The sequence below is a fragment of the Gracilinanus agilis genome, chromosome 5 (genome assembly GCF_016433145.1).
Source record: "Gracilinanus agilis isolate LMUSP501 chromosome 5, AgileGrace, whole genome shotgun sequence".
Taxonomy (NCBI): domain Eukaryota; kingdom Metazoa; phylum Chordata; class Mammalia; order Didelphimorphia; family Didelphidae; genus Gracilinanus; species Gracilinanus agilis.
Window position 1 is genome coordinate 178,210,284 of NC_058134.1, and position 20,881 is coordinate 178,231,164.

At 36.7% G+C, this 20,881-nt stretch overlaps 1 protein-coding gene across 1 annotated transcript in view; it reads right to left on the bottom strand.

Moving 5' to 3' along the window:
- The window catches only part of TAF3 (TATA-box binding protein associated factor 3), a 294,697-nt gene that overhangs the window by 194,441 nt on the left and 79,375 nt on the right, over positions 1-20,881 (bottom strand). The gene's annotated exons all lie outside the window — the stretch shown is intronic.

Genomic DNA, 20,881 nt, shown 5'->3' on the forward strand with positions numbered 1-20,881 from the left:
TGTCCTTCTCCTGAGCAAAAACATATGTGGCCTTTTGTTTCAGTTCATACAGGCTCAGAAGTTCCCAATCTGGATAACTGTCATTGAAAAACTTCCTCACCTAGGGAACAGCATTTTTCACAAACATGCGCTTAATATGCTCAATGGTGGTATCTTTCAGGACATTCAGACCCAAGTAAATTTCTGCAGCTTCAATGATACGATCTAAGAATGTAGCTGGTGTCTCCTGATTAGTCTGCCTCACTTTTTCAAATTTTGAACAAGCATTAGGGCGTCTCAAATTTTTCTCCATTACCTTAATTAATGATTTCCTTGCCTCTTTAAGCATTCTGTAAATTGAAATAGAATTTAGATCTCGCTCCTCCCAGACTACCGGCCATGGTGTCATCTCTTCAGTATTTCTTGTCTCTTCTACAAACTTGTTTCTATCATGATTGGACAATATCTCCCCTAAAACATATCAACAGTCCTCAAAATCTGGGTCATGTGCCTTAACAAATGCTCAAAAGATTTTAACAAACTTGCCAGCATTGTCATGGAAGTTTGCGATGTTCCTTTTCAAGTTCTCCACATCCTCAGTCCTAAATCTAGTATGCTGTCTCACATGAAAAATCCCATCATCTCTCACTTTTGGAAGGTCGCGTAGGGGAAAAAGGTTAACTGGTTTGTCTCCCTCATTTAATGCCTTTTGTTCCAATTCTGCCTTAGAAAGTTCAGATTTAACACCTTTACCATCATTACCTTCAGTACCATATTTATTATCATTACCAGGATCTTGACCATACCCATTGTCCAGAAAGTCATCTTTTTTCATATATAATTCAATATTGTTAACCTGAATCTGCAATAACTTCATCATGATTTTCAATTCAGATTCTTTAGTAAACCACTGAATTATAACCTTAAGCATGTATACTGTACATTATAACAACCACTGCATCCTATACATAATATAGCCTGACTTGGAATGAAAGAAATTATAGCAGCTGGACTTGGGACAAATGGCTGAGCTTTGATAACATAATCACTTACTGCTCTTAGATCTTGAATAAATCAGTAAACAGGTTGGCCATTTTCATCTAATTTTGGCTTCTTTATAGGCAAAATTGGTACATTGTACTTAGAAAAGCATGGTATTGTTATCCCTTGTTGGATTAGGGACTCAATTATTGGGTATATACCATCTATTGCCTCCTTAGTCAAGGGATATTGAGGCACACAAGGAACTGGTCCTTCCTTTGTCCTCACCCTGAATGGAGTAGCTGATTTTAGCAATCCTATTTGGAGAGGTGGGTGTTAACGCTGGTAGATCAAGCACGAACTCTCTCCCTACAGAAGCCTTCCCCATGGCCAATGTTGGCACTGCAGAGGATCTCGCTCAAATGTAGTCTGAGCAAAGCAGCTGCTCAAATCCCTTTCCCTTCTTTGCCTTGTGTAATGACTTCTCCTTGGTCTGACTGCAAATTGGTTTATTTTGTAGATGAACAAGGTAGGTGGAGAAGAAAGAGGATAGAGGAATCAAGGGGGGATAGGTTTGTTGGGAGAGAAGACCCTATTGAGGTTTTTTGTTTTTCTTCAGCTGAGCCAAGATGGCTCTGCTCCAACTTAATTATCCTATTCTTATCTAATTAAAGTCTCTCTCCTACCTTAACAAGTGGCAAGTATCCTTCTTGGGAAAGTCAAGGGAAAGAAAGGATCTTCAGGGTGACCCCCTGAAGTTAAGGGATCAGCTCCTTCTCAGCAGCTGTAGTTGTTCATTCTTCCTCTAATGGAGGCTCTCAAAAAACAGGAACCTTCTTTCTCTTCTGGGCAAGGGAAAAGGGAGGTCAGGCTTTTCCACAGGTTGAGATCTAGAGCTCCAGGACTTTGTTCCACACTCCACAGAGTTCAAAGGGCAAAGACTCTTCAGGTAGCCATTTCTCCCACAATCCTCTTCTCTAACTTCAATTGTCACTCCCCCTCCCTTCACAATTCACACATTGTCTGCTCCATCTCAGTGGGCCAAAAAGCCAAAAGCTTGATTCAGTTTTCCTTTCCACAATCGTCCCCTTTATATCTTGTGACCTTCCAAAGGTCACTTATATGTATTATATTTACCAAGCTATTAATCTGATTTCTAACTACCCCCCCAAAAATAATAAACTTCCCTAAATTACTCTATCTCTAGTCTATGGTAATCTTATCTAATCAAAGGAATTTTATGCAGGAAAGTTTTGGGTAAGGGTAGTTTTGGGTTTTACAATAAATTTCAGTACAATAACTTTTTTTTCCAAACAGAACATTACAAAGAACTGTGAATTCTTATGCTAATATTACTTACTCTTGTTAAGTTAAATACAAACAGTTCTCCTACTCTACCTATATATAATTATTAACAAACTACTCTATCTATATATATTTCCATTAAACAGAATTTCAGCATCTGCTTACAACAATTAACTTTAACCACTATCTGCCAATGCAGCTTACTTTTCTAAGTATAACTATTTATCCTATTTCTAAACTTAACTCCTTATCTATTCCCTACTTATTATAACTATTCCCTAAGTCCCTAGTCTAATCTATATCTAATCTTATATACAGTGTTTATACATACTATGTTACATATTTACAGACCCCAACACTATGTTACTAACCTAATTACAATATATACATTATTTACAGAGATTTATTTACATATAATACAACAATATACATTGTTCCCCAATTCTGATGTTAGTCAAATTGCCTAAGACCTTATGGAACCAACTATATACAGATTTGCAATTTTTCATAAATGCGATTTCACACACTCATTTATTTACACGAAGTCTCCAATATATGTCAGTTTGTGATTTTGTGTTTTGTGTCTCATACTGCTGTGTTGAATGGATATTTACCAATTTTCTTCAGATTTCCACTTCTCATGTTCACTGATAGATCCCTTCTTTCTTCCAAGTTATGTAGTGTTGCATGCTATTTCCCTAATATGTGAAATTAATTTAGTTTTTATGCTTTCGCTGCACTTAGTCTTACATATAAGTTCTGTTTTCCGTCTGTCCTCTTCTTGTACCCTGTAAAAATTGTTATATAAATTGCAACCCTCATCCCCCTACCAACCTCTCCAAACCCCATCTTAGAATAGGAATAGATAATTAGTATAGTGATAAGACAAGATAAGGAGTTGGTGACAGTTGGTGACAGTTAAGACCAGAGGGAATTCTTGGTAATTCTCCAGAAGAAGAAGGAGGAGGGACTTCCAGCAGAGGGCTGGAGAGAGGGAGGAGGTGGACATCTCAGCTCTAATCCAGTCCTGAGGATCCTTCTTTGGACATTGATACCCTGGTTCCCTGGTCAAAGGCATCCCATCGCTTCTCATTCCAGAAAGACTTCAGTCAGCTAAGTTTCTGGACTCCATTTTGGGAGCGATCTCTTGGGCACCTTCCCCCATTACCCAACCTTGCTGAGAGAGCCTTTCCGGTTTGATTTTGCAATTATAGAAAGGATAGAAATAAGAAACAGAAATAGAAACTGAAGGAGAAGTGGCAAGGGGAGAGGCTTGGGAGCAGGAACCCCAAAGGTTACCACCCAAGTGACAGACCCCATAGAAATAGAGAAGGCACCCCAAAATCCCTCTGCTCTTCACCCCTTTCCCCAATCCCTGAATTGCGATTAATAAAAGCCATTCATTAGTCAGATAGTGTTCCAGAGTGTCTGAGAGACAAGGGGGAGGGGAATCCCAGCTTAGTCTGGCTGCCTCCATCTTGGAGCCAGACCACCCGCTGGGAAGTTGACTGACCTCAGGGGAGGCTTGCCTGAACCCCGCCCTCATTCAAAATCGGGTTGGGGTCCCCCATACCTCATCTTATAGGGAAGCCTTGCCTCCAAATCCTGAAATCCTGTGGGGCAGTACGACCATCCAGGTCACCCAGTTTTGGGGTGACACCCCCTCAAAGTCTCAGCAGACTTGGGAGGAGAGAGTCAGAAGAGGGACTCACCTCATAGACACTCACACTCACTCACTCTCTCTCTCTCTCTCTCTCTCACACTCACACACTCTCTCTCACTCTCTCTCTCTCTCTCTCTCTCTCTCTCTCTCTCTCTCTCTCTCTCTCTCTCCTTTCTTTCATAATTTTGGTCAACTGGCTCTTATTATTTTTACAGTACAAAGTTACAAAGTTCAAAGTCTTAACTGTCCATTTCAGTTTTTCTTCTTTGTTTCTTCTTTCTGGCAGCTTGTCTTGATGCTTTTCCTCTGGGATGATTTAAAATCTTTTCCTCTGGGCTGGAAACTTGTCTTCTTCTTGTTGCTATGGCATGCTTGACTGTTGTTATGAGTCAACTGCTGGGATCTCACTGCCTGGAACATTATGTGGCATTATTCTTTCTTTTTGGCATACTTCAGTTTATTTATTTGTCTGTTTGTTTTCCTGGTTTTTGTTTTCATTTCTCAGCACTATCTTTTGTCTCATTATCTTCTTCTATGTCTGTTAATATGGTGTTGGACTTTTCTGGTTTTATGTGGGAACAGTGGAACCATGAGTTTTTCTCTGCAATTTTTATAGCTTTTCGGGGCAGTAAGCAATACTGTGGTAAAACATGTGGTCCAGTCAATTTTATGTCCATAGCCAATTTTCTTTGAAAATTTCTTTGAAATTTCTTTGAAATTTTTTACATATACTTTGTCTCCTGGTTTAAAGTTGTGCAAATTGTAATCCAAGGGTACTGTTTGTTGTATCAAGCCCATTTCATGCAACTCTGCTATTCTTGATTGTGGATTGCGTGGAATTTACACTTTTGCAGATGATTATCTCTATGTTCCTTATTTACCCTCAGTCTAAAACCCTTACAATGACTTGGCTAGGAGTTGTGGATCAATATCCTTTTGCATATAGGTTTCTTCTGGATGGGTAACATTCTCCATTGTTGGAACTAGCAATCCAATATTGCTTTGCTCCCATTTATCTACTGTTTTCCCATTTGTGTAGTGTGGCCAAGAGCATCTTCCTTTAATACCTATCCTGCCATATGCACTGAATGATACTTCTTCATGTGGCCCGGACCATGTAAAAATTTTGTTATTTCTTTTCTTAAATTTCTTTACCTAGACCATATCTCCTGGATTGATGTTATGTAGTTTAAAATCTAGGCATGTGCTGAAGTACACATTACTATGCTCTCCTCCTTTGCTGACAATCAACCACAATTTGTTCTGGTTCTGTATCTTTTGTTTGCACTTCAGTTTCAGATCTGGTAGCCCCTTTGTCAATGAGTGCAGGATAAATCTCATTCCCCATTTTGATCATCGGTTGAGATTCACTGTTTTCTGTGTCTTGATTTACTTGGACCATTGGTGCCTGTTTTTCTTTTGCTCATATCCCAGTTTTATTCTTCAGCTACAGACTTCTTTAGTTGTTTTGAACAATCATTTTGCAATCCATCATCAGTCTGCAATGGAATTGCACTAGCATGGAGACTTAAAGATGGTGTAATAATGTCTGTGTTTGCTTTTTCTTTTGCAGTTGCTATTGGCTGATTCTTTGACATTTGGATTTAAGGTCGACTTTTCTATTATGTCATTGGTATGTTCTTTTGTAATAACATCCCTGCTTTCAGTGTCATTTTCTCCAGGAGGTCTGCTACTCTGAATGTTCTCTGTTATTGTAGTTCCCTCTCCATTGGACCATTCTGTAGTTTGCTCATTTGCTTCACTTAATTCAGTTGCAGTTAGTTTAGAATCTTTAGAACCCTCTAATATTTGTTTTTCATATGGTTCTGCTCTTGCTTTTGCTATTACTATTTGTTCTGTAGTTTTAGTTTCTAAGGTATACTCTTTCCTTTCTGCTAAGTTACTTTTATCTTACTTTGCTAAATTACTTTGCAATTCACTGCTGCTTGGATCTAATCTTTTGTGTTCTTTGATTTTTCTTCTTCTTTTTTTTATTTTAAACCCTTAACTTCTGTGTATTGACTTATAGGTGGAAGAGTGGTAAGGGTAGGCAATGGGGGTCAAGTGACTTGCCCAGGGTCACACAGCTGGGAAGTGTCTAAGGCCGGATTTGAACCTAGGACCTCCCGTCTCTAGGCTTGGCTCTCAATCCACTGAGCTACCCAGCTGCCCCTGTTCTTTGCTTTTTAAGTTATAGTTTCCTAATAAGTTTAAGGTTTGTGTGTTATGGACTGTTTCCAGATCTGTTCCTTCCCCTTTCTTTGTATCTTGTTCCACTATTCCAAAAATTTTCTCTCTAATCTCTGTTACATCATCATCTAATTGGATTTCTTCTTCTATCTGCTCTTTAGTTTTGTTTTTTCCTTTTGGACCTCCTAATTCTATTTGCATGTATTTTCCTTTTTCATTTTCCCCATTTCTCTTTCCCCTTTTCCCTTTTGATGTTACCCCATGCACATGGCATCATAATTGACTTTGCTTAGCAGTTCCTAAAACAATCTGTGAGTAACAAGGCTTTTCTCTTTGTTGTATGTATCTTTCCATAGTCTACAGATCAAGTGTGTAAGCTGAGCTTTTACATGTGTGATCATAGCACTGGGAATGATTTTATTTTATGTTGTATATTGTGTTGCTACTCCATGACCTTTTGTTATTTTGCTTTCAGATCTAATTGTTGTTTTAGGTTGCAAAATCTCTCTATATGTCCAATTTTTCCATAAAGGAAACGTCTTTGATTATTGTATCTCTGTCTAAATCAGTGGTTCCCAAACTTTTTAGGCCTACCGCCCTCTTTCCAGAAAAAATATTACTTAGCGCCCCCTATCACATACTATTACTGCCCCCTTACAGTTATTCACCGCCCCCAAATGCACCTGTGGCCATCACTACACCCCTGGATCACTAGTCTAAATAGTTGCATTTCTCTCCTTGGTCTATAACAGTGATTCCCAAAGTAGGCGCTTTAGCCCCCTGATGGGTGCTACAGCAATTCAGGGGAGTGGTGATGGCCACAGGTACATTTATCTTTCCTATTAATTGCTATTAAAATTTTTAAAAAATTAATTTCCGGGGGGCTAAGTAATATTTTTTCTGGAAAGGGGGAGGTAGGCCAAAAAAGTCTGGGACCCACTGGTCTATAAGCTTGTAGTGTAACTATGTTTTGAATTTCATCAATTCCTTTTTGCTTTATGGTTGCATTAGCCTCTTTAAGCTGTTGCTTTAGTTCTTTAATGATTTCTTCCTTTTCCTTAGCCTGTTCTCTATCTCTTGAGAATATATATGTGGCTGTCTTCTCAGGTCTTCCAGGCTAAGCTCTTCCCAATTTGGACAGTTTAAACGAAAGTATGTCTTTATGGGCATGCTGCTTTCCTTTACGAATTGTCTTCTAATGTGTTATATACATTGTCCTCATTTAAATTTAGGAAGCCTAGGATGTTTTCCTCAGCTTCAAGATAGATAGGTGCTCTCCATTTTCCTGCCTCAGTTTCTCGAATGTACTCCAACTATCTGGTGTTTTTGCAAAACTTTTCATAGCCTCGACCAAATTTTCTCTTGCCCATCTTAGATAAACTAAATTTTGGTTATTGGACAGTTCTAATTCAGTCCATTGCTCTGGCCAGGATATAAGGTTTGGATTCCTTCTTGTCTTGTTTATAAACTGGTCTTTTTCTCTAGGAGTAAATAATTCTGTCAATAAAATTTCTAGATCTTGGAAAGTGAGGTCAAATAAGCGGATTGCATATTTAAATTCTTTTATTGCTTTGAAAGGGTTAACAAAAAATTGGGGCATCCTAGCCTTCAGACTATCCAACTCTCCAGTAGTGAAAGGCTGGTGTGATTTTACATGGACAATTCCTGAATCTGGCTGAAAACTCATTTGGTCTCTAATGAGTAGGATTGATAAAGGCTTTTCAGCTCCCTTTACTTTCTCTTCTTTATCTTTAGGCTCTGCTTTCTCTATCTTTTGCTCTTTTGTCTTGTTGTTATCCCTATTCTCTTTATTTCTGCCAGTTGAGAGACTTTTTCATTGATTCCCAAAATCATCAGTGTTATATCTATGTTCTGCCCAAAATCTTGTTGATAACAAATTTTATTACATGGTATAGTTGTATGGCGGAAGATATAATGCCAATTGTGCCAGGAATGAATTACATGAATTTGTCCAGCTCTATCTTCAACCATGTGAAATTCTTATATATATTCAGAAAAAATAGACATAATCTGGTATCATAACAAAAAACAGATTATAAATCATATAGCCAAATTGTGTCATCAAGGCAAAATATCTTATCACTATCTGTCTCTTTGTGATCACAATGGTATTTTCTTTTAATTTTCTACTTTAGATTTGACAGAAACCCCAAGACATCTTGAGGCTTTTTTTCTTTTTACTACTATTCCTTTTAAGAGTTGCTTGCTCTCTTTTGATTGACAGGTGTTCTGATTGGCTGCTTTGCTGTCAGTCCACCTCCCAACTCCTCGCCAAGATGGCTACCGCTATTTTTCCGTACTGAGGTTTTTGTTGTTTTACAACAAATTTCTATTAAAACCCTTTCTTTTTGTTGTTGCTTAATACTAGTGAGGTTTTTTTTTGGCTCCTGGTGGGCTCTGCACAGTCCACAAATGTGTTGCCCTGAACGTATTTTCAGGCTATTTCAATAGACTGATTACTTTTGCAGAGTTTTTCTTCTTCTTCTTCTCATTTCTTTGCTTTAAAAAATATTATTTATCCTTGAAGGTGACTACTGCCACAACAGCAATAAAATCTCTCAGCCCAGAGATAGTAAGGGAGTCAGAAACTGATCAGAAGAGATTATAGGGGAGCTTTTGCTGGCACTGAGTACAGCTGGCACGGATTAGCAACTCTATTCCCCATATATAGTTCTAGGTCACAATTCCAGGGCAGAGAAGAGCACTTATGGTCCTTCACAAGGGAGAGGAGCCCTGGTTACAGTTCCAAGGCCTTTAGAACTGTGGGAGAACAGGTACCCTTCCAGGGTAAAGACCAGAATGCAGACTAGGAGAGCAGTGATGACACATATCCTTAGATCCCACCACCTAGGAAGCATCATAAAATTCCATACCCTGAGAATCAGATCTCAAAATGTCAGAACAAAAAAGCCTAAAGCTAGAGATATTGCCTCCCCACTCACAAGAGAGCAGAGCCCAACTTTAACATAAATTTACAAGTCAAGACATTGCCTGGGAAAATTAGCAATGATAAAAAGAGAATTTAACCATTAAAAAAAGCTACAATAGTGGCAAGGAACAACAAGACTTAAACTAAAAAGAGGATAACAATATGAAAGTAGTTTCCACCAAAGCCTCAAAGACAAATGCTAATTAGACCCAATCTCAACACAAATTCCTTGAAGAGCTAAAGAAATAGATAAGAATGGTAGATGAAAAAAGGGGAAAACAGATGAGAAACTTTTGAAAATTATGAGACCATTAAAAAGCATGGGTAAAATAGGCAGAAAGGTTCACTGAAGAAAAGAATTCCTTAAAAGGCACAATAAACCAAATGGGAAAAGAGGTTAAAGAACACTGCCCACATTCAGAGGAAGGACTGCACGAGAGGAAACCTATAAGAAAAACAACTGCTTGAACGCATGGGTCCGGGGTCGGGGTGGACATGATTGAGGGTGTGGACTCGAAACTACCACACCAATGCAACTACCAACAATTTGGAAATAGGTCTTGATCAAGGACACATGGCAAAACTAGTGGAAATGTGCATTGGCCATGGGTGGGGGGAGTGCGGGGGCGGGTGGGGAGGGGGCGAAGGGGAAAGTAGAAGCATGAATCATGTAACCATGTTAAAAATTAATATTAATAAATGTTTAAAAAAAAAAGCTCAGAGGGCAGCTGGGTAGCTCAGTGGATTGAGAGCCAGGCCTAGAGACAGGAGGTCCTAGGTTCAAATCCGGCCTCAGACACTTCCCAGCTGTGTGACCCTGGGCAGGTCACTTTGACCCCCATTGCCTACCCTTACCAATCTTCCACCTATAAGTCAATACACAGAAATTAAGGGTTTAAAATTAAAAAAAAATTAAAAAAAAAAAGCTCATAAAGAAACAGTTACTTAAAAATTAGAATTGGGCAAAGAGAAGCTAAGGATTCAATGAAGCATCAAGAAACAATAAGCCCAAGGGCAAGTCACTTGACTCCCACTGCCCACCCTTACCACTCTTCCACCAAGAGCCAATACACAGAAGTTAAGGGTTAAAAAAAAAAAAAAGAAACAATAAGCCAATGTGGAAATGAATGAAAAATGGAAGAAAATGTAAAATATCTCATTAGAAAAGAAATGGAAAATAGAATGAGGAGACATAATTTAAGAATTACTGTAGAACCTAAAAACCATACCCAATTAAAAAAAAAGTCTAGACATCATATTTGTCGAGAAACTATTAAGGAAAACTGTCCTGATATTCTAGAACCAAAGGACAAAATAGAAAATGAAAGAATCTACCAATCACCTCCTGAAAGAAAACCAAAATGAAAACTCCCAGAAATATTATTGCCAAATAACAAGCTCCCAGATCAAGGAGAAAATACTGTCAGCAGTCAGAAAGAAAATAGTTCAAACATCATGGAATCACAGTCAGGATCACACAAGATTTTGCAGCTTCCACAATAAAGGCTTAGAATGATATTTCAGAAAGCAAAGGAACTAGGATTACAAGAATAAAAAAGAAATCATAAAGGATTCAATAAGGTTAAACTGTTTACATTCCTCCATGGGAAGATGATATTTGTAACTCCTAAGAACTTTTATCATTATAAGGACAGCTAGAAGGAGTATCTATAGAAAGGGAGCACAGGTACAAGTTAGCTATGATGGGTTGATATTCCAAAAAAATAAAATTAAGGGGTAAAACAGAGGGATGCACTGAGAAAAGGGGCAAGGGAAATAGAATGGGGTAAATTATTTCACATAAAAGATGTCTGAAAGCATTTTTACAGTAGAGGAGAATATAGGGAGGTGGCAGACAGCAATTTAACATCACTCTCATTGCTTACTCTCCAGACTGAAAGAGGGAATAACATACACCCACAGTGGGGTATAGAAATATATCTTACCCTACAGAGTAGTAGGACAGGAAGGGTATAAGAGAAGAGGATGAAGTTGACAGAAGAATGAAGGAATTAAGGGATGTAGTAGTCAAAAGCAAAAAATTTTTAAAGGACAGGGTGAAATGAGAGAGAGGGAGGAAGAGGATAAATAGGAAAAAAAATATGATGGAGAGAAAAACACAATTAGTAATCAAAACTGTGAATGTGAATGAGATGAACTCACCTATAAAATGGAAGCAGAGAGCAGAGTAGATTAAAAACCAGAATACTGTAATTTGCTGTTTACAAGAAACATACTTGAAGGAGACATACACTGAGATTAAAGGTAATTGGCTGGAACAGAACTGATCAGGCTTCAGTTGAAGTCAGAAAAGCTGCAGTAACAATCATGATTCTCAGTCAAAGCAAAAGTAAAAACAGATAAAAGAAATAATCATCTTGCTAAAAGATACCAAAGAAAATGAAGTAATAGCAACAATACTAAACATATAAGCTTAAAGTAATATAACATCTGAATTCTTGAAGGAAAAATTAAATGAGTTATAGAAGGAAATAGTAAAAGTATACTATGAAGGGGACCTCAATTTATCCCTCTTAGAACTAGATAAATATAACCAAAAAATAAACAAGAAAGAAGTTAAGGAGATGGAGAAGATTTTAGAAAAGTAATATATAATAGACCTCTGAAAAATATGACTGAGAATTGAAAGGAATATACCTTTTTCTCAGTGGTACATGATGTCCATACAAAAATCAATCATGTATTAGGACATAAAAACCTCGCAATCAAGTTCAGAAAAGCAAAAAGATTAAATGCATTCCTTTCAGATGATAATGCAATAAAAATTACATTCAATAATGAGCAATGGAAGTACAAATTAAAATTTAATTAGAACTAATCCAAAAGAAAGAGTGGGTCAAAGAAAATATCATAGAAACAATCAATAGTTTCATTAAAGAGAATGGCATCAATGAAACAACATTCCCAAAAATATTGAGATGCAGCCAAAACACTACATAGGAGAACTTTTATATTTCTAAACACTTATATCAATAAAATAGAGAAAGAACAGAATAAATTAGATATGTCAGTAAAAAAAAGCAGGCTATATGGCTTGCCATAAAATATGATGAACCAGATGAATTAAAAAAATCTGGAAAGATTTTTATGAACTGATACAAAATAAAGTGAGCAGAAACAGGAAAATACTGTTACATTAATGGAAAGACTGTACAACAACCAACTGTGAAGGAGAAACTATTATCAGTAAAGCACAGTTCCAAGATAATTACAAGGAACTCATGATGAAAAATGTTATTCACAGCCAAAGAAGGAATTGTTGGGAATCTGACTGCAGAGTGAAGCATGCCACTTTTCATTTCCTTCACCAGTTGTTTTTTTAATTGTATTTGTGATATGTATCTTCTTTCAAGGCAAAACGGATATGGAAATATGAACTGCATGACAGCACTGGCATAACCTATATCAGACTATTTGCCACCTGGAGCCAGGAAGGAGGGAGAGAGAATCTGGATTGCAAAATATCAGATAACAATTGTTAAAAAAATGTTTCTACATGTAATTGAATTTTTTTTAATTTTAAAAAAGTTTTTTTTTAAAAACTAGGAAAAGAACAAAGTAAAAATCCCCAATTAAACACCAAATTGTAAATTTAAAAATCACAGGAGAGATTAGTAAAATTGAAAGTAAGAAAACCACTTTATTAATAAAACTAGGAGTTTATTTTATAAAAACAACAATATAGATAACCCATTGATTTTTATTAATAATAAAAAAAAGAAAACCTAATTGCCAGCATCAAAAGTGAAAAGGATAAATTCACCCCCAATGAAGAGGAAATTAAAGCAATTATTTAGGAGCTATTTTGCCCAATTCTATGCCAAAAAATCTGACAATTTAAGTAATTGGCTAAATATTGAGTGAATGTAGTAAGTGAACCTGGAAGTGGCAAAAGAAATCAAGGGGTATTCCAACTCTCCTAACTTGACAAGTAGGGAGAGAGCCACCTCCACCCCACCACAGGACACTACAGTGCTAAACATGATCTCTGTGTCTTCAGACGGAAGCCAAGTTTCAGTGAGAACCAAAAGATGAAAGGAATAGGAAAAGAGCATATTGAAAAAAAAGTATAGTTTATTACATATGGAGCAAGCATTCCAGAGTATAAGGTATGAGTAGCTTTAGAAAAAGACATCAGGGAAAAGAAGAGATATGGAAAAGGCAGTGGGTGATGGAGAATTAGATTTGAATAATGACAGCCTGGGGTTTAGACTCTCTGGTACGGAGAGAGTCTGCTAATCGCTGACAAATGAGTTTCAAAATGAAGTGGGTTTTTAACATCAGGAAGGGCTTAGAGCAAGATGGAGTACTCTCAGTGTGTTAGGCAGCTCTGGTGAGGGTACTAGGGGAAGGAACTGATGAAATGATATTTTTCTCCTTTCCCTGCAGGCAGGCCTGGCCAAACCAAATCAGATACTAGACAAAGCAGGATAGGATGGTATCTCTACCCCATCCCCCCAGGAATGGGTCCCCAGCAAATGGGAAGAAGTGAGCCTAGGAGACTGGTGGGTGATGGAAGGTCAAACAGGCTCCTTCTGTTCTTCACATATAAGACTTCAGCTCTTATGTCTATGCCTTTGTATTGGCTGTATAAGGATATTAGTTTAGAGATAAGTGAAGAAGCTGGCTTGAGAAAGAACTGGAGTTTCAAATAGAGTTAAGACAGTGTCAGTTTCAAGTCTAACAGTTTTTGTCTCTTACTGTTGGTCTCTGGGTGTGGCAGTTGGTCTCTGGCAGTTGGCAGAGCCACAAGCAGGGACTCTCTCTCAGGACAGGAGAAGGTAACATCTTTGCCTCTCTCTCTCACTGATTGAGAGAAAGACCTGAAGGAGCTTAGTGTTTTCTTTTTCCAACTTGGGAAATACTATTGACAATTGCTGTTTTTATTGATTGATTGAACTCTGAAAAGACCAAAGAAAACCCTGGTCTCTGGTTTGGACTTTGAGTCTGTTAAGGTTCAGAGTCCTAACTTGATTCTTGTTGAGACTCAACCAGCTAGTCTTAGTTATTTTTATAACTTAGAGGCGAAGTTAAGAATTATAAGGATAATAGTGGTAGTTTTATTTAGAATACTAAAAATTTGGGTTAGCCAGATGAGGAAGGATTAGTGTAGCACAGTGGTTCCCAAACTTTTTTGGCCTCTGCCCCCTTTCCAGAAAAAATATTACTTAGCACCCCTGGAAATTAATTTTTTAAAAATTTTAATAGCAATTAATAGGAAAGATAAATGCACCTGTGGCCATCACCGCCTCCCTGGATCGCAGAAGCACCCACCAGGGGGTGGTAGCGCCCACTTTGGGAATCACTGGTGTAGCCTGTGAACACAGGAGAAGCGGTTCCTTGTGGAACCAAGGAGTTTTATTTGGGTGGAGTTAGAATTAATTAGAGTGAGAAATCCTTTTATCCTTTTATATTTCAATAAATAGTTAATTTTTCTATAACAAGAGTCTCTTTAGCGTCCTTGCACCTGGCCCTGAAGAGAAGTTTACATATGGGCTTCACATCACTTTATCACTGAAGATACTTTTGATTACATCTATCAAAAGTATCTGAACAGTTTTGAACCTTTACTGGCATAGTTTTCATCCTTTATTTTTACACTGTACATATTCCACATGCCTAGAATTCACACCTTCTTTAGTAACCACTACCTCATAGTCCCTTTCTTTCCTGCAGGATGTAGTTCAGGCACTTTCCTATTCTAAATGAAGTCTTCTCTGATCATTCTATCTGCTAGTAAACTCTCTCATATATATATATATTTTTTTGGATTCAACTACTTTTAATATATTTGTATTTTTTCACTCTACATTTCTGCTGCATATATATTTTATACATGCTTTTCTCTCATTAAAATGTAATCTCATTGAAGATCATTTCATTTTTCGTTCTTGTAATCCTAGTTCCAAGCATAGTGCCAGCTACATAGAAGGCACTTAATAAATACTTTTTGAATGAGAATATAATTAATTACCAGATAAATTGTAGAGACAATAATGATTGGTTGGGTTAATACATAAATGGAAAGGATTTAATTATGTCTCAGAATCATACTACTGGAAAACATTTTATAGACTATTAAACTTAATGTCAATCAATGAAAAAACAATTATTAAGCACCTACTATGCCAAGAACTGTAATAGGCACTGGAATAAAAATACAAAGAAACAACCCTTATCCACAAGGCCCTTACATTATAATAGAGGAGACAACAAATACATTTGAAAGTCTATATAATCGTAATGGTAAACCTATGGTACACGGGCCAAAAAGGGCACACAAGAGCCCCCTCTGTGGGCCCACTTGTAGTCGCCCACCAGAGTTCGTTACTAGAAAGGCAGAGGGACTCAGGGAAGAGCTGTTCTCCTCCCTTTTCCCCTCTCCATTTGCCTAAGGACATTCTTCCCTTCCCCACCCCTCTGCCCAGCAGCCTATGAGAGCACTTCAGGTTCACATGATGCATGAGGGTGCAGCACAGAAGGCAGCTTGTTGAATCTGAGGTGAAGGTGATTCCCATGGTGGGGTCAGAGAAAAGCTAGGTTTGAGGGGAGTATAACTCACAGCATGGTACATAGCTGGTGGGGAACAGAACTGGAAGGGAGCAAAATGCTCAGATCAATCTCCTCCCCCTCTCCACGAACACCTCTCATCAACCACCCCTCTGCCCAGCAGCCCAAACAGCGCTTCCAACCTCCCCTGTCTGGGGCATGGGACTCTATTGGGAGGGGCACAACCATCCAGGTCACCCAGTTTCGGGGTGACACCCTCTCAAAGTCTCCTAGTGCTTATTCAGCAGGAGGGGAGAGCTAGAAGAGTCTCACCTTCATAGGCTCTCTCTCTATCTCCCCTCTATCATAACACTGGTAACTGGCTCTCTTATTATAAGAGACAGAAAATGGAAAATTGTATGTATCAAGTATTGAGGGACTGAGGGAGGAGGGTTTGAAGAGTGGCCAGTGCAAAAACACTGTCAGAACAAGAAAAATTATGTGTAAGGAACAGAGAGAAGGCCAATTTGGATGGATTAAAGAATAGAGTTATTTACAAATGAAGAAACTAATTCTGGCTGAGTTTTGGGGGATGGGTAAGATTTGCACACTCAGGGATTCTGATGAGTATACCATAAAAACTAAAGCAATATGAGTAAAATTACAGAGGACAAAAACCATGTGATATGACCTATCTTTGATGAGGATCATTCTCAAATATTTTGGGAGAGAGGCAAAAAAAAATCATTTTGAGCTACTAGAAAATACTAGGACTTGCTGAGGAAGTATCTAGGAAGAGATGGCTTAGAACTTCAAGTAGTTAGAAAGGAGTGATGGAAATGGTAATTAAAAAAATATATCCAGAAACCTCACAGTGGCTACATGTAACCAAGTACATAACCTATATTCTGAGGTGATGGTACTTTTGAAAACAGTTAAGAACTTTCAACAATTGTCATAAATAGAAAACTCTTATATAACACTTAGCTAAGCGATTTCCAAATATCTCATTTTATCATCACAACAACCTAGGGAAGTAGGTGCTATTATTATTTACATCTTCCAGGTGAAGAATATGAGGCAAGCAGAGATTAAATAAATGGCTTAAGATCAAATAAATAGGTAAGTAAAAAAATTAGTACAGGGTAGGACTTTAACTGAGTTCTTCCTGATTTTGGGTCCAGTATCCTACACTGAGTCACCAATGAGCAGAAAATAAAAAGGGAAAAAGAACATTGGCACTATTATTACCTATGGAAAGGTTACTGAAATATTAACAAATAATCATCTCTACGGTCTTCATTCTAAATTCTATGAAATCTGTACAAGAATAATGAATATAGATATTATGCCCTTCTCCCTTGACAAATACAGACCAAATAGTTTTCCAAAGACTATTCTTCTAGAGCAGACAATGCGATCACATTCAAATCAATTAAAAACCATACAGTAGCATTACCTACTATATGCAATATACTTGGTTTGACACTGGAGATACAAAGACAAAAATAGAACAGTTCTTATCAATACCTTACTAACAAAACTTATTGGAATGTGAAGAGAATACAAAATACTACTCTTTGTGGATTGTTAGTTAATTTTTTTAAATCATTTTAGTCAGTAAACCAAAAAGCAAATTTAAAGTTGTCCTAGAATTATGTCCCATAACTTCTTAAAGTTCACACAAAATACACTGATAGATTCTATAGAGGAAACTTTGTCCAATGATTGTGAATGTCAGTATGAAGTTAAAAAAAAAAAAAGGCACATGCTTGCTAAATGTGTTCATATTCATGGAGGGTATCCTTCAAAGCATCCAAAGGAAGGAGGGATTCCTGTATATGGTCAGATCCTCTACATGCTTCTGTTTATACCTGACATAGTAGCTACATAACTTCTTCAATAAGTTCCAAAAGAAACAGGGCCACAAATTCACACTGGAAAAATATGTAGAAAATATGTAATGCTCAAATTAGGAACATATAGCTGAATGATCACACCAATGAATTAGTCAATCAGTACATATATATTGGGCAACCTTCCTTTAGAGATGGATAACTAGCTAAGCCCAAAACAAAAGAAGAGGAAAATAACTTAGAACTAGGATTGAGAATATTTGCTAAATGTTAGTGCAGGCTCTAGAGAGGGAAATAAGCTAGAATTACAGTGGCAGACACAAAAGGAAATTTTCGTAAAAGGGATAATACATAAAACCCAGTGGAACTGCTTGTTGGCTCTAGGAGGGGGGAGGGAAAAGGGGAGGGAAAGAACATGAATCATGTAACCATGGAAAAATACTTAAAAAAAATTTTAAGTATAACACATTGAATGAAACATGATACTAGATCAGTGAAGTCAAATAGAAGAAATTGGCAACAAAGAGAATTGGCAACAAAGAGAAAGATGACCGAAAGAAAGATGGAGGAAAAAGGGATAAATAACATCTCTGACAAGAAGAAAAATAACTGTATTAAGCAACAGACTGCATGAGGGACACAAAAGACCGAAAAGAACTTCTGAGAACTTCTGAGTCTGGTATGATATAACAAAATCCCCCAGGAAAGGCAACATGATGGAGCATTTTTTCAGGAAGTTATAATAGCTGAGTGAGTCCTGTTTCCTATCAGACTTTTTGACCTTGGGCAAATCATTTAATCTTTCTATGCCTCAGTTTCTTCTTCTGTAAAATGGGGATTACACTTGAACTACTTAGCATTGCAGGGTTTCTGTGAGGAAAGTGTTTTGTAAACCTTAAATCATATTATATCAATAGGTAACAAAGAAGCTTTTTATTAGACACAATACCTATTCCTGCTAAAAGCATGCCTAGGTTTCTTGATATTAATAGACTGGGTTTTAAACTAGGTATATATAACAATTTTTTAATTAAATGTATCTAAAATGTCAACAAATTATGTACTTGAACTTTACTAAGATAAACTGAAAAGCATGGACTACACCTAGATATAATTCTGTAGAGAAAAAGAGAAAAAAAAAAGAACATTTACAACGCATACCTAGAATTATACTATATAACAAAGTTTTCAAAAAATAAACTGGCTGGAAATACTAGCACAACCGAAAAAGAAAAGCTGTATAAATTGTGTATATAGCAACTATTCAATAAATTTTTATGAAATAATTACTTAGAATTAAGAATTTGATGGAGAGAAAATTGATTTTTTTTTTGCTATGTGAGATCACAAAATATAAACTTTACACTTTGTTGAGTAACCCTCAGTAAATACACATATGCCATGTAATGCTACTGTATTGAATTAACAAAGTAGATACTCTATTTATACTGGCAATACTCCACACACAACAAAGCCAACTCCAGTAGATGCAACATTTTAGAAATGCATATAAACTATTTAGATGAATTCTTTTTACTGACAATCCCAAGGGAAAGAAGAGAAAATGAAGTGTTTTACCCTCAGAGCTCAACATTCTCTTGGGAAGTAATTCAATTGAAATTTTACATTCAGTCTAGCCAGGTAGTGATAAACAGATGCTTAAATTAGCTGTATTATACCATAATCAAATATCTTTTTAAAAATAAGTTTCCAACAAACACCAATGAAAAAGAAAAAGGAGAAAAGTCTTTCTGCTATTTTTTAAGAAATAGGTTTCACTTCTTTCAGAAATCTAACATGGCTACAACTACATCTTAAAATATAATTAATCTGTTGTTTGATTAATTAATTTCTAAGGTGCCACTTTATTTTAGCACAATAGTAATGAACAAAAAAAAATCCCATCATTTGCTAACAAAATTCTGTATGACAATCTATTTCTTTTTAGAATAATATTTTTGGGGGCACCTAGGTAACAAGGCAGGACTCGAGTTGGGAGGACCTGGGTTCAAATTTGGCCTCAGAAACTTCCCAGTTTTATGACTCTGGGCAAGTCAATTAAAACCTGATTTCCTGACCCTTGCCTCTCTTCTTTCTGAGAATTGATACTGAGGGGGCAGCTGGGTAGCTCAGTGGATTGAGAGCCAGGCCTAGAGATGGGAGGTCCTGGGTTCAAATCTGGCCTCAGACACTTCCCAGCTGTGTGATCCTGGGCAAGTCACTTGACCCCCATTGCCTACCCTTACCACTCTTCTGTCTTGGAGCCAATACATAGTATTGGCTCCAAGACAGAAGGTAAGGGTTTAAAAAAAAAAAAAAAAAGAATTGATACTGATCGAAGCTAAGGGTTTAAGAAATAAAAAATAAAATAATATATCTGAGTTCTACCACCTTTTTAAAAAGACTAATAAGCATGTAAGATGAAAATTTCCTGGTTGACCTGAGAAAAAGATTATCTCATCCTATTTGTATATAAGATGAAACACTTGGAAAGTTTCTCTCATTGTGGATATTGTGGCTTTTTAAATTAAGTATTCTTTGCTGTCTAATGTGCAACAAGTTGAAAAATTATTATTAGGGTTAAATAAACTTCTGAAATTTCTTTAGTAGTAAGCTATATATGATGCTACCAAAAACAGATTTGGATAGTATTGTTTTATGCTATATTAAGAAAATTTTAAAAGCAGATGCTAAATAAAGTTTTTTAGTTAAATTAACCTCATATAATATTATGTATAAAAATGGAAGTTATCAGAAAGATCTATTAATGCATTGTGAAAATAAATTTATAATATAAAATGTAAAACTACAATCTATTTGCATGAATTATTTTCCCAACTATCCCTCTCCATTTTACCTATTATAGATCATTTTCCATTATATCATCCAATAACAAACTGGAATCCTGGTAAGTATTCTTTCAATCAATCACTCATCAAGTATTTACTAAGTGATAACTATGTGACAAGCACTGTAGTAAGTGTATGGATATAAAGAAAGGCCAAAAAAACCCATTGTTCCTGCCCTTCAGGAAGCTCACATTCACTATAGATTGGTAGAAAACACATAAAGAATTTCGTGTGTATGTATGTATGTGCATATATATATATATATATATATACATATATATATATATATATGATATACACAGAAGAGGTTTGGGGGAGGTAAGGCAGAAAGAGCCACCTGCTTCTAAAAACTCATTAATTACAGAATTCATCAATTTATCTTAACAGCAAAATAACTTAGAAAATTTAGGGTTTCCTATCACCAGCTCTTTTCTACCTATCTCTTTCTTCCCTTTCCAGTGTTCTTATTTTTAATTCCAGAATATATGCTACAATCTAGCCACACTGTCCTTACTTGCCCAATGCATTCCATTTCCCATCTTTGTGCTTCTGTATCAGCTGTTGCCTGGGTCTTGAATGCTCTTCCTACCAATCTCCA